The sequence below is a fragment of the Oncorhynchus mykiss genome, chromosome 13, assembly GCF_057628025.1.
Source record: "Oncorhynchus mykiss isolate SJ-2025 chromosome 13, ASM5762802v1, whole genome shotgun sequence".
Taxonomy (NCBI): domain Eukaryota; kingdom Metazoa; phylum Chordata; class Actinopteri; order Salmoniformes; family Salmonidae; genus Oncorhynchus; species Oncorhynchus mykiss.
Window position 1 is genome coordinate 20,991,720 of NC_143034.1, and position 12,325 is coordinate 21,004,044.

Sequence of the window (12,325 nt, forward strand, 5' to 3'; positions counted from 1 at the left end):
TCAAACGGTCCTCTTTTACTTTCATGTCATATAGTTCAGGGCCATCCTACGTCAATTGCTTCGATTTTTGGTGTAATTATCATTTGTAGAAAAGGTTTTAGATACAAGATAAATGATTGCGCAAAACACAGGGCCCTAGAAGAGTTATCAACCGAAGCGGCAGTATTCGACTCCCTCATTCGATGTTGGGGAGCTCTGTATCGTGTTGTCATTCACTGGATCTTCAAGACTACAATACACTACAGTATACAGTAAGGAAACCATTGAGATATATAGGCTGCAGTATTCATATTCAATTTCTTATAAAGAAATGTGATGATTTCCATTTGATTTCAGATCTACAGGTAATTGTGCTTAGTGCATGATGGTGTAATGGCAGTTCTTGTCCACAGTGAGGCGATCTCACTCAAACCTTCCAAGCAGCCTTTCCCAGCTGAACTGAGGTGTGTTCTTATCTTATTAGTAGACTAGATAGGTCAGATAGATCTTTTGTTAATGCCTTTTTATTTCTTCTGTGATCCTTCTTCCGTCTCAGTCTGAGTGAATGAGTGTGTGTACTTACTGTGCAGGGTGTGTGTGTGTGTGTGTGTGTGTGTGTGTGTGTGTGTGTGTGTGTGTGTGTGTGTGTGTGTGTGTGTGTGTGTGTGTGTGTGTGTGTGTGTGTGTGTGTGTGTGTGTGTGTGTGTGTGTGTGTGTGTGTGTGTGTGTGTGTGTGTGTGTGTGTGTGTGTTAGTGGGGTATTTTGACAGAGGGTGTATGACTTGGAAGGGTTTCTCTCTGACAGAGAAACAGTGATGCGAAGAACACTTCTTGACAGGTCAACCTCAACCAAAAACACATTTTATGTTATTCCACAGACACAAACTCTCATCATCAAGAGGTTGCAAGAGGTCCATTTAAGGTCAGGTGACTCAGGTCAATTAATTCATGTCTTTCTATCTAACCTGTTTAAACAACATGGAATACGCCAATCAGAACTGACGTTTATTTTTGAGGCACATTGGGTGGATTGAGGCACCAGGCAAAGGCCCGTCACCTCATTGGGCAAAAGCTAGTAGGGAGCAGCAGCCTTCTCAAATAGAACAGTTTAGGGCACTGGTTTATTTATTTTTTAGCTAGGATTTTTAGCCCATAGATGTTGTTGTAATGTTTGAGTAACTCAAATATCACATGAATAAACATTAGACATGGCAAAATGTATATAATTGCAAAAAGAATTAGCTTTAAACTGCTAAATGTTCTCTCCGCCAACAAGAGGGGTGTGAACAGGTCGAAATAGACGTGCAGCGTGCGTACGGTGGGCGGGATGTTCCCCCAATGGGACCTGAGTGAAAACGTTTGGGAACCACTGATTTAGGGGGTTAGAAATCAATTCCGACGCCACCGTGATGTAGACTAGAATAGCATTCTGGAGATATTTGGGCATTTATACCAATAGACTATTCGAAGGGGGACGCAAACTCTTTTTTTGTTGAATGTTAAATGAAGCAGCCAATAGAAGAGCGGACGCGTGATGGCGGTAGGCTATAGCAGTTATTTATTCAGACCCATAACCATTCAATCTTCGTGAAGAGAAAACCTTCTGAATCTAATTCTAGTTCTACATTATACAAGGATGTCATAGGAATGATGAAGATGAGGACAACGAAACTTATTTCCTTTAACTGTTGAAAGCGAGAAAGGAATGAAGCAACATTGGAGCGAGAAAGAGGGGGTAGACTAATAACATTAGGGGAAATATTATGAAAGGAATTGACACGTCAGTTTACTATTATTATAGGCCCTATTATATTTCAACATTTAAATCCAATTTGCTAGCCTATACTTGTAACTTTGTAGGCCGCATGTGCTGCACCAGAATCACATGTTCTCTTCTGCTTTATCATGGTTTGAACGATATGTATAATTCCAGTCCGTATTATACACTACAGTAATACAGTTCACACTCAAAAATATGAGTCTACTGGAGCTCATTTCAGGTATTTACCCAAGAGAGCATATTGCTAGCTACATCTATGGGCGTTTATGTTTTTTCTGTTGTGCGAAGCCTTTGTACATCGTATACAGTGCTTTCCCGAATGTATTCAGACCCCTTGACTTTTTCCACATTTTGTTACTTTACAGCCTCATTCTAAAATTGATTACATTATTTTGTTCTCATCAATCTACACACAATACCCCATAATGACAAAGCAAAAACAGGTTTAGACATTTTTTTATTGAAAATGAAATAAAGAAATACACTGCTCAAAAAAATAAAGGGAACACTAAAATAACACATCCTAGATCTGAATGAATGAAATATTCTTATTAAAATACATTTTTCTTTACATAGTTGAATGTGCTGACAACAAAATCACACAAAAATGATCAATGGAAATCACATTTATCAACCCATGGAGGTCGGAATTTGGAGTGACACTCAAAATTAAAGTGGAAAACCACACTACAGGCTGATCCAACTTTGATGTAATGTCCTTAAAACAAGTCAAAATGATGCTCAGTAGTGTGTGTGGCCTCCACGTGCCTGTATGACCTCCCTACAACGCCTGGGCATGCTCCTGATGAGGTGGCGGATGGTCTCCTGAGGGATCTCCTCCCAGGCCTAGACTAAAGCATCCGCCAACTCCTGGACAGTCTGTGGTGCAGTCTGTTGGTGGATGGAGCGAGACATGATGTCCCAGGTGTGCTCAATTGGATTCAGGTCTGGGGAACGGGCGGGCCAGTCCATAGCATCAATGCCTTCCTCTTGCAGGAACTGCTGACACACTCCAGCCACATGAGGTCTAGCATTGTCTTGCATTAGGAGGAACCCAGGGCCAACCGCACCAGCATATGGTCTCACAAGGGGTCTGAGGATCTCATCTCGGTACCTAATGGCAGTCAGGCTACCTCTGGCGAGCACATGAAGGGCTGTGCGGCCCCCCAAAGAAATGCCACCCCACACCATGACTGACAAACCGCCAAACCGGTCATGCTGGAGGATGTTGCAGGCAGCAGAACGTTCTCCACGGTGTCTCCAGACTCTGTCACGTCTGTCACGTGCTCAGTGTGAACCTGCTTTCATCTGTGAAGAGCACAGGGTGCCAGTGGCAAATTTGCCAATCTTGGTGTTCTCTGGCAAATGCCAAACGTCCTGCACGGTGTTGGGCTGTAAGCACAACCCCCACCTGTGGATGTCGGGCCCTCATACCACCCTCATGGAGTCTGTTTCTGACCATTTGAGCAGACACATGCACATTTGTGGCCTGCTGGAGGTCATTTTGTAGGGCTCTGGCAGTGCTCCTCCTGCTCCTCCTTGCACAAAGGCGGAGGTAGCGGTCCTGCTGCTGGGTTGTTGCCCTCCTACGGCCTTCTCCACGTCTCCTGATGTACTGGCCTGTCTCCTGGTAGCGCCTCCATGCTCTGGACACTACGCTGACAGACACAGCAAACCTTCTTGCCACAGCTCGCATTGATGTGCCATCCTGGATGAGTTGCACTACCTGAGCCACTTGTGTGGGTTGTAGACTCTGTCTCATGCTACCACTAGAGTGAAAGCACCGCCAGCATTCAAAAGTGACCAAAACATCAGCCAGGAAGCATAGGAACTGAGAAGTGGTCTGTGGTTGCCACCTGCAGAACCACTCCTTTATTGGGGGGTGTCTTGCTAATTGCCTATAATTTCCCCCTGTTGTCTACTCCATTTGCACAACAGCATGTGAAATTTATTGTCAATCAGTGTTGCTTCCTAAGTGAGCAGTTTGATTTCACAGAAGTGTGATTGACTTGGAGTTACATTGTGTTGTTTAAGTGTTCCCTTTATTTTTTTGAGCAGTGTATATGATTGGAGTACACCTGTGGTAAATGCAATTGATTCAATTGACACCTGTCTCTATAAGATCCCACAGTTTACCGTGCATGTAAGAGCAAAAATGACCTGGTCTGATGAAACCAAGATTGAACTCTTTGGCCTGAATTCCAAACGTCACGTCTGGAGGAAAACTGGCACCATCCCTACGGTGAAGCATGGTGGTGGCAGCATCATGTTGTGGAGATGTTTTTCAAGGGCAGACAAGTCAGGATCGAGGGAAAGATGAACGGAGAAAAGTACAGAGAGATCCTTGATGAAAACCTGCTCCAGAGTGCTCAGGACCTCAGACTGGGGTGAAGATTCACCTTCCAACAGGACAATGACCCTAAGCATACAGCCAAGACAACTCAGGAGTGGCTTCGGGACAAGTCTCTGAATGTCCTTGAGTGGCCCAGCCAGAGCCTGGACTTGAACCCGATGAAACATCTCTGAGAGACCTGATAATAGCTATGCAGCAACGCTCTCCATCCAACCTGACAGAGCTTGAGAGGATCTGCAGAGAAGAATGGGAGAAACTACCCAACTACAGGTGTGCCAAGCTTGTAGCGTCATACCCAAGAAGACTCAAGGCTGTAATTGCTGCTGAAAGTGCTTCAACAAAGTACTGCGTTAAGGGTCTGAATACTTTTGTAAATGTGATATTTCTGTTTTAAATGTTTAATAAACTAGCAAAACATTTTTTAAACCTTTTTTGCTTTGTCATTATGGGTATTGTGTGTAGAATGATGAGGGGGGAAACAACTATTTAATAAATTTTAGAATAATGCTGTAACCTAACAAATGTGGTTAAGCTCAAGGGGTCTGAATACTTTCAGAAGGCACCGTGTATACATCTCACACACACACACACACACACACACACACACACACAGTACCAGTCAAAAGTTTGGACACACCTACTAATTCAAGGGATTGTCTTTATTTGTACTATTTTCTACATTGTAGAATAATAAGTGAATACATCAAAACGATGAAATAACACATGGAATCATGTAGTAACCAAAAACGTGTTAAACAAAATATGTTATATTAGATTCTTCAAAGTAGCCACCCTTTTCCGTGATGACAGATTTGCACACTCTTGGCATTCTCTCAACCAACAAAAAAAGAGATATCTAGCTTAAAGGAAAAATCCACCCAAAACCACTCATTCATTCATTTACAGTGTTAAATAACACTAATATGTGAGATCAATATTTTTGGTAAACAAATGTTTCATTTTGGCATTATAATAAGGTTGGTAGCAATTACAAAATCCATAATGCAGTGCTCTCTCTATTGGCTGGCTGACTGGCTAGTTAGCTAGCAAACGTAGCTACACACAATAATACCAAAGACAATATCAGCATGTAAAGTAGCTAGTTAGTGCAGTTTGTTTAGGTGAGTTTGCAGCTATCAATTTAGGAGTCTACAATCTCACCATGTTCAACCTGCAGATCGATGTCCCACACAGAGTGGAAGTCTGACATTCGCAACGGCAGATATACTTTTGAGGAGATGGGAAACGTTGCCCATGTTACGTCAATGGGACGCGCTCTCCTTCAAGGAGTGAATAGGAGTATATTGGGCGCTAGCTCAAAAACCCAACATTAGCACAAATTTCGTCAACAAGAAGTACAACATTACATATCTTTTCCAAGATGTGAGAATAATAGGCAAGTTTCTCGACACCGAACCTTGAGAAGGGATTGCGTGATGATTAGTTTACAAACCGCGTAACACAGCATGACAACGTGAACGCGATTGGTCGACAGTCTGCTGGGTGGGGCGTTAATTGGATTCATTTATCCTCTCTATAATATCTCTGGCAATGGCACCATGCAATGCACCCTGGACTAGAGGCAGAATTTGACAAATGTACTAGACACTGTTAAATCACACACTTTTCGAGGTAGGAATATCACAAAAATATGATCAATGGCTCATTTGAGAGAAGACATCCTCCCGAGTTATGACATCGGCCAGTATTGAAATTTGACATGTATGATAGACGTTTCTGCCGATGTTAAAGTTTTCTTCCTGTTCACTTCCAGTGAAGCAAGAGACTTTATCTCAGTGTTACGTCATACCGTCCGGATTTCTGCCTGCTTGAACGCTAATAACTCAGATACACGTGAAAACATGAAACGACGAAGGAAATTGATAGAACATCACTCAGAGATGCACAAAAACAATATAATATAAAACATCAGTGAACCTTTCCTTTAAACTGATGATGAGTTATGGTATGGAGCCTATATTTTTGTTTCTGGTTGATGTTAAGCCACAACATTAGGTCAAAGTTCAACCTTAACTGTTAATTAAAAACACATTTCATGTTCGTCCACAACATGACAAGAGGTCCAATACATTACTCACTATCTGACTGATATAAACAACCTGGATTACACCAATCAGAACTGATGTTTATTTTTGTGGAGCATTGACAGTAGGCACAGGACAGAGAACGGTCAGTGTAGTGTGCAGTCTCTCTAGGGGGGGCGAGTTGATGGCAATAGAGTGTGTGTCTGTTTTGACATGGGCCCCAATGTTTGACTTGGACGGGTTTCTCACTCTGGTGGCGTGCTTCGAGGAACACTTCCTGACTTCTAGGAACCCCTTGTCTGGACCTCTGGAGGAACTCGCACACACACATCCAGAGCAAGTCTCAGCCAGCTGTTCACATCTGTCAAGGGGGAGGGGCGGCACGTTCATGTTCTCCCAGTTGGAGGGAGGATGGGGAGTGGGAAAGCCATGTGCATAGCTAACTCAAAGCCATGTACATAGAAAGGGTCCTAAACGTGAGTAGAACAGGTAGGGTAAACACTACCTAACTTGGAAAACAAGTTGTTGTTTTGAATGTAGAGTCCTTAGGATTGCTATCTAAAGGTCACATGAAAAAGGTTATATGAAGTCAATCAATAGCCTCTGAGAAAATATGTTTTACACTCGCACACACCAACAAGGCCAGACAAGATTAAAGCTAAAGCCGTCCTGTCCATACGAGGGATGGGGAGAGGTCCCATTTTCACAGGCCACATGAGTCTGTGTGTGAGTGCTAGTGTGTGTATGGACACAATGGTCATCACCCCTCTTGCTGTACCAAAGTATGAAGCACTTCTCAGAGTCAGAGGTCTTAAACGTTAGGCCCTAATTGGAGCAGAGTGTAGTCCTCTTCCTCCCACCCTATCCTATCCTAGTGTAACAGTATAAGTTTAAACCATCCCCTCGCCCATACCCGGGCGCGAACCAGGGACCCTCTGCACACATCAACAACAGTCACCCTCGAAGCATCGTTACCCATCGCTCCACAAAAGCCGCGGCCCTTGCAGAGCAAGGGGAACTACTACTTCAAGGTCTCAGAGCAAGTGACGTCACCGATTGAAACGCTATTTAGCGCACACCGCTAACTAAGCTAGCCGTTTCACATCCGTTACACTAGCACTGGAGATGCTGTATACAGAGTACAGGGCCGTGGTGTCAGCTTCCAGTCCAACAGGCACATGGCACACTGGCTGCATCTATCGATCTATCAAGGACACACACACACATACACACAATGTTACTTGATTGAAACCTACTGCACTGAAAACCCTGTGTTGTTAGATAATGTGATATAGGATATTGCTGGAGTGTTGCCCAGGCAGGATGTCTGGTTCCCACAAATGCTCCATGTTGCACTTTCTGTCTGAAAGCGAGATCAGTTGTCAGCCTCGGGGTTCGTTTAAGTTCAAGACTCCATTGTGTTTTATAGGAGTCAATGATTCAAATCAAACGTCATTTAAAGTGCATTTAAAATCACAACACGCGTTACAGAAGTAAAAGCAGACAGGAGCAGTGAAAGGGATGCATGAAAGAACATAAAAAACACAAAGGATGTCGAAAACAATCCAATCCAAGGTGTGACAGTGGTGTGAACTACCTTGATTCAACACCTGAGTGAGCCAACTCATCCAGCATGCAACAGTAGATAGGATGGAATGTGATGAAAATGAGTCATCGTTATCAACAAGAAGTGTAGGAAAGTAATCAATACTTCACAGTTTCTGTTGGGCAATCATTTTTGGTAACAGTAGTAGCCCTAACCCTACCTTCATGTCCACATTCTATTTTCACTGGCCACGAGTGTATGGACACAATGGTCATCTCCACTCTTGCCGTGTCAGAGGATGAAGCACTTATCAGACGCCTTGATAGTTAGACCTGAGATGGAGCAGAGTGTGGCCCTCCTCCCGCCCTATCCTATAGAGCTGGGCCTGAGAGTACAGCAGTGGAGGCTGCTGAGGGGAGGACTGCTCGTAATAGTGGCTGGAATGGAGTGGTATCAAATATATTTTGTAGTACCATTCCATGGACTCCATTCCAGCCATTATTATGAGCCATCCTCCCGTCAGCAGCCTCCACTGGAGTACAGGTCCGTGGTGTCAGCTTCCAGTCCAACCAGCACATGGCCTGACTGGCTGAATCTCTCTATCTGTCAAGGACACACAGCACATGGCCTGACTGGCTGCATCTCTCTATCTGTCAAGGACACACACGCACAAAACATTCTACTGTCCAGCAGAAAACAAAATAATCACTCTCTAGGACCTACAGTGTAGACTACCGCTACCCCTGTGTTTTTAGATAATGTGATACAGGATACGGCTTGAGTGTTGCTCAGTCAGGATGTTTGGTTCTTTAATGTTCTGTTGTACTCTGTCTGAGAGAGACATATCCATTGTGATAGGAGCCACTGATTCATAGATGTGACAGTGAACGCCTTGATTCAGCAACCAAATAATCCAGCATGCAGCAGTAGATGTAATGGAAATGAGTCGTCATTATCAACATGAAGTGTAGGAATGTAATTAATACTTACAGTTTCTGTTGGGCAAGAATTTTCAGTAACAGTAGTAACACTAACCCTAGTTAAACCCTAACCCTAGCATCAACCCTAACACTAACCCTAGCTTCATGTCCACATCCCAGTTCAACACTAACCTTAGATTCATGTCCACATCCTAGTTCAACCCTAACCCTAGCTTCATGTCCACATCCCAGTTCAATCCTAACCCTAGCTTCATGTCCACATCCCAGTTCAACCCTAACCCTAGCTTCATGTCCACATCCTAGTTCAACCCTAACCCTAGCTTCATGTCCACATCCCAGTTCAATCCTAACCCTAGCTTCATGTCCACATCCCAGTTCAACCCTAACCCTAGCCTCAACCCTAACACTAACCCTAGCTTCATGTCCACATCCTAGCATCAACCCTAACCCTAGATTCATGTCCACATCCTAGTTCAAACCAAACCCTAGCCTCAACCCTAACACTAACCCTAGTTAAACCCTAACTCTAGCTTCATGTCCACATCCTAGTTAAACCCTAACACTAACCCTAGTTTCATGTCCACATCCCAGTTCAACACTAACCTTAGATTCATGTCCACATCCCAGTTCAACACTAACCTTAGATTCATGTCCACATCCTAGTTCAACCCTAACCCTAGCTTCATGTCCACATCCCAGTTCAATCCTAACCCTAGCTTCATGTCCACATCCCAGTTCAACCCTAACCCTAGCTTCATGTCCACATCCTAGTTCAACCCTAACCCTAGCTTCATGTCCACATCCCAGTTCAATCCTAACCCTAGCTTCATGTCCACATCCCAGTTCAACCTTAACCCTAGCCTCAACCCTAACACTAACCCTAGCTTCATGTCCACATCCTAGTATCAACCCTAACACTAACCCTAGTTAAACCCTAACTCTAGCTTCATGTCCACATCCTAGTTAAACCCTAACACTAACCCTAGTTTCATGTCCACATCCCAGTTCAACACTAACCTTAGATTCATGTCCACATCCCAGTTCAACACTAACCTTAGATTCATGTCCACATCCTAGTTCAACCCTAACCCTAGCTTCATGTCCACATCCCAGTTCAATCCTAACCCTAGCTTCATGTCCACATCCCAGTTCAACCCTAACCCTAGCTTCATGTCCACATCCTAGTTCAACCCTAACCCTAGCTTCATGTCCACATCCCAGTTCAATCCTAACCCTAGCTTCATGTCCACATCCCAGTTCAACCCTAACCCTAGCCTCAACCCTAACACTAACCCTAGCTTCATGTCCACATCCTAGTATCAACCCTAACCCTAGCCTCAACCCTAACACTAACCCTAGTTAAACCCTAACTCTAGCTTCATGTCCACATCCTAGTTAAACCCTAACACTAACCCTAGTTTCATGTCCACATCCCAGTTCAACACTAACCTTAGATTCATGTCCACATCCCAGTTCAACCCTAACCCTAGCATCAACCCTAACACTAACCCTAGATTCATGTCCACATCCCAGTTCAACCCTAACCCTAGCATCAACCCTAACACTAACCCTAGATTCATGTCCACATCCTAGTTCAACACTAACCCTAGCCTCAACCCTAACACTAACCCTAGGTTCATGTCCACATCCTAGTTCAAAACTAACCCTAGCCTCAACCCTAACCCTAGTTAAACCATAACCCTAGCTTCATGTCCACATCCTAGCATCAACCCTAACCCTAGATTCATGTCCACATCCTAGTTCAAACTTAACCCTAGCCTCAACCCTAACACTAACCCTAGGTTCATGTCCACATCCTAGTTCAACACTAACCCTAGCCTCAAACCTAACCCTAGTTAAACCATAACCCTAGCTTCATGTCCACATCCTAGTTAAACCCTAACCCTAGCCTCAACCCTAACACTAACCCTAGTTAAACCCTAACCCTAGCATCAACCCTAACACTAACCCTAGCTTCATGTCCACATCCCAGTTCAACACTAACCTTAGATTCATGTCCACATCCTAGTTCAACCCTAAACCTAGCTTCATGTCCACATCCCAGTTCAATCCTAACCCTAGCTTCATGTCCACATCCCAGTTCAACCCTAACCTCAACCCTAACCCTAACCCTAGCTTCATGTCCACATCCCAGTTCAACCCTAACACTAACCCTAGTTAAACCCTAACCCTAGCCTCAACCCTAACACTAACCCTAGTTCAACCCTAACCCTAGCCTCAACCCTAACCCTAGCTTCATGTCCACATCCTAGTTCAACCTTAACCCTAAGCTTCATGTCCACATCCTAGTTCAACACTAACCCTAGATTCATGTCCACATCCTAATTCAAACCTAACCCTAGCCTCAACCCTAACACTAACCCTAGCTTCATGTCCACATCCCAGTTCAACACTAACCATAGATTAATGTACACATCCCAGTTCAAGCCTAACCGTAGCCTCAACACTAACCCTACAACATAGTTACTATGGATACCTTAACAGGAAGTGTCAGTCAGGGAGTTGACCCACATCCACTTCCTGCTCACCTATGTTCCTTCCAGAAGAAGTCAGAATATAATGTAGTTTACAATGACAGGAAGTCACAACTATCGTAAACCATGTTTAGTTTGATAACTTAAAGGAAGTCAAGGCCATAGAGTACATTGTATAGTGAACATTTCCACTTAATAAGTTACATATTTGACCACCCATATCTAAATTGGAATAGGATGGAAGATAGTTTATTGCCCATGAACAAAAGATGACAGGGATTTGCTCTGACAATGATTAACTCAGTACACAAGTATTTCTGTTACTACTATTTGTTCTTCTTCAGTCATGCCATGCTGTATGTAGGTAGGTAATTAACGTGCCTCTTTCTATGTCAGTCTGTATACATTTATATGTAGGTAAGGAATTAACATACACTAATTCATACACTTGTCTCTGTCATGTTAGTCTTGTGTATTTATGTATGTATTTACACTACATGATCAAATTATGTGGACACCTGCTCATCGAACATCTCATTCCAAAATCATGGGCATTAATATGGAGTTTGTCCCCCCTTTGCTGCTATAACAGCCTCCACTCTTCTGGGAAAGCTTTCCACTAGATGTTGGAACATTGCTGCGGGGACTTGCTTCCATTCAGCCACAAGAGCATTAGTGAGGTCGGGCACTGATGTTGGGCGATTAGGCCTGGCTTGCAGTTGGCACCCCAATTCATCCTAAAGCTGTAGGATGGGGTTGAGGACAGGGCTCTGTGCAGGCCAGTCAAGTTATTCCACATCATTCTCGACAAACCATTTCTGTATGGACCTCGCTTTGTGCACGGGGGCATTGTCATGCTGAAACAGGAAAGGGCTTTCCCAAAACTTTTGCCATAAAGTTGGAAGCACAGAATCGTCTAGAATGTCATTGTATGCTGTAGCGTTAAGATTTTCCTTCACTGGAATTAAAGGGCCTAGCCCTAACCATGAAAAACAGCCCCAGACCATTATTCCTCCTCCACCAAACTTTACAGTTGGCACTAGGCACTGGGGCAGGTAGCGTTCTCCTGGCATCCGCCAAACCCATATTCGTCCGTAACACTGGCAGATGGTGAAGCGTGATTCATCACTCCAGAGAACGCGTTTCCACTGCTCCAGAGTCCAAATTTGGCGGGCTTTACACCACT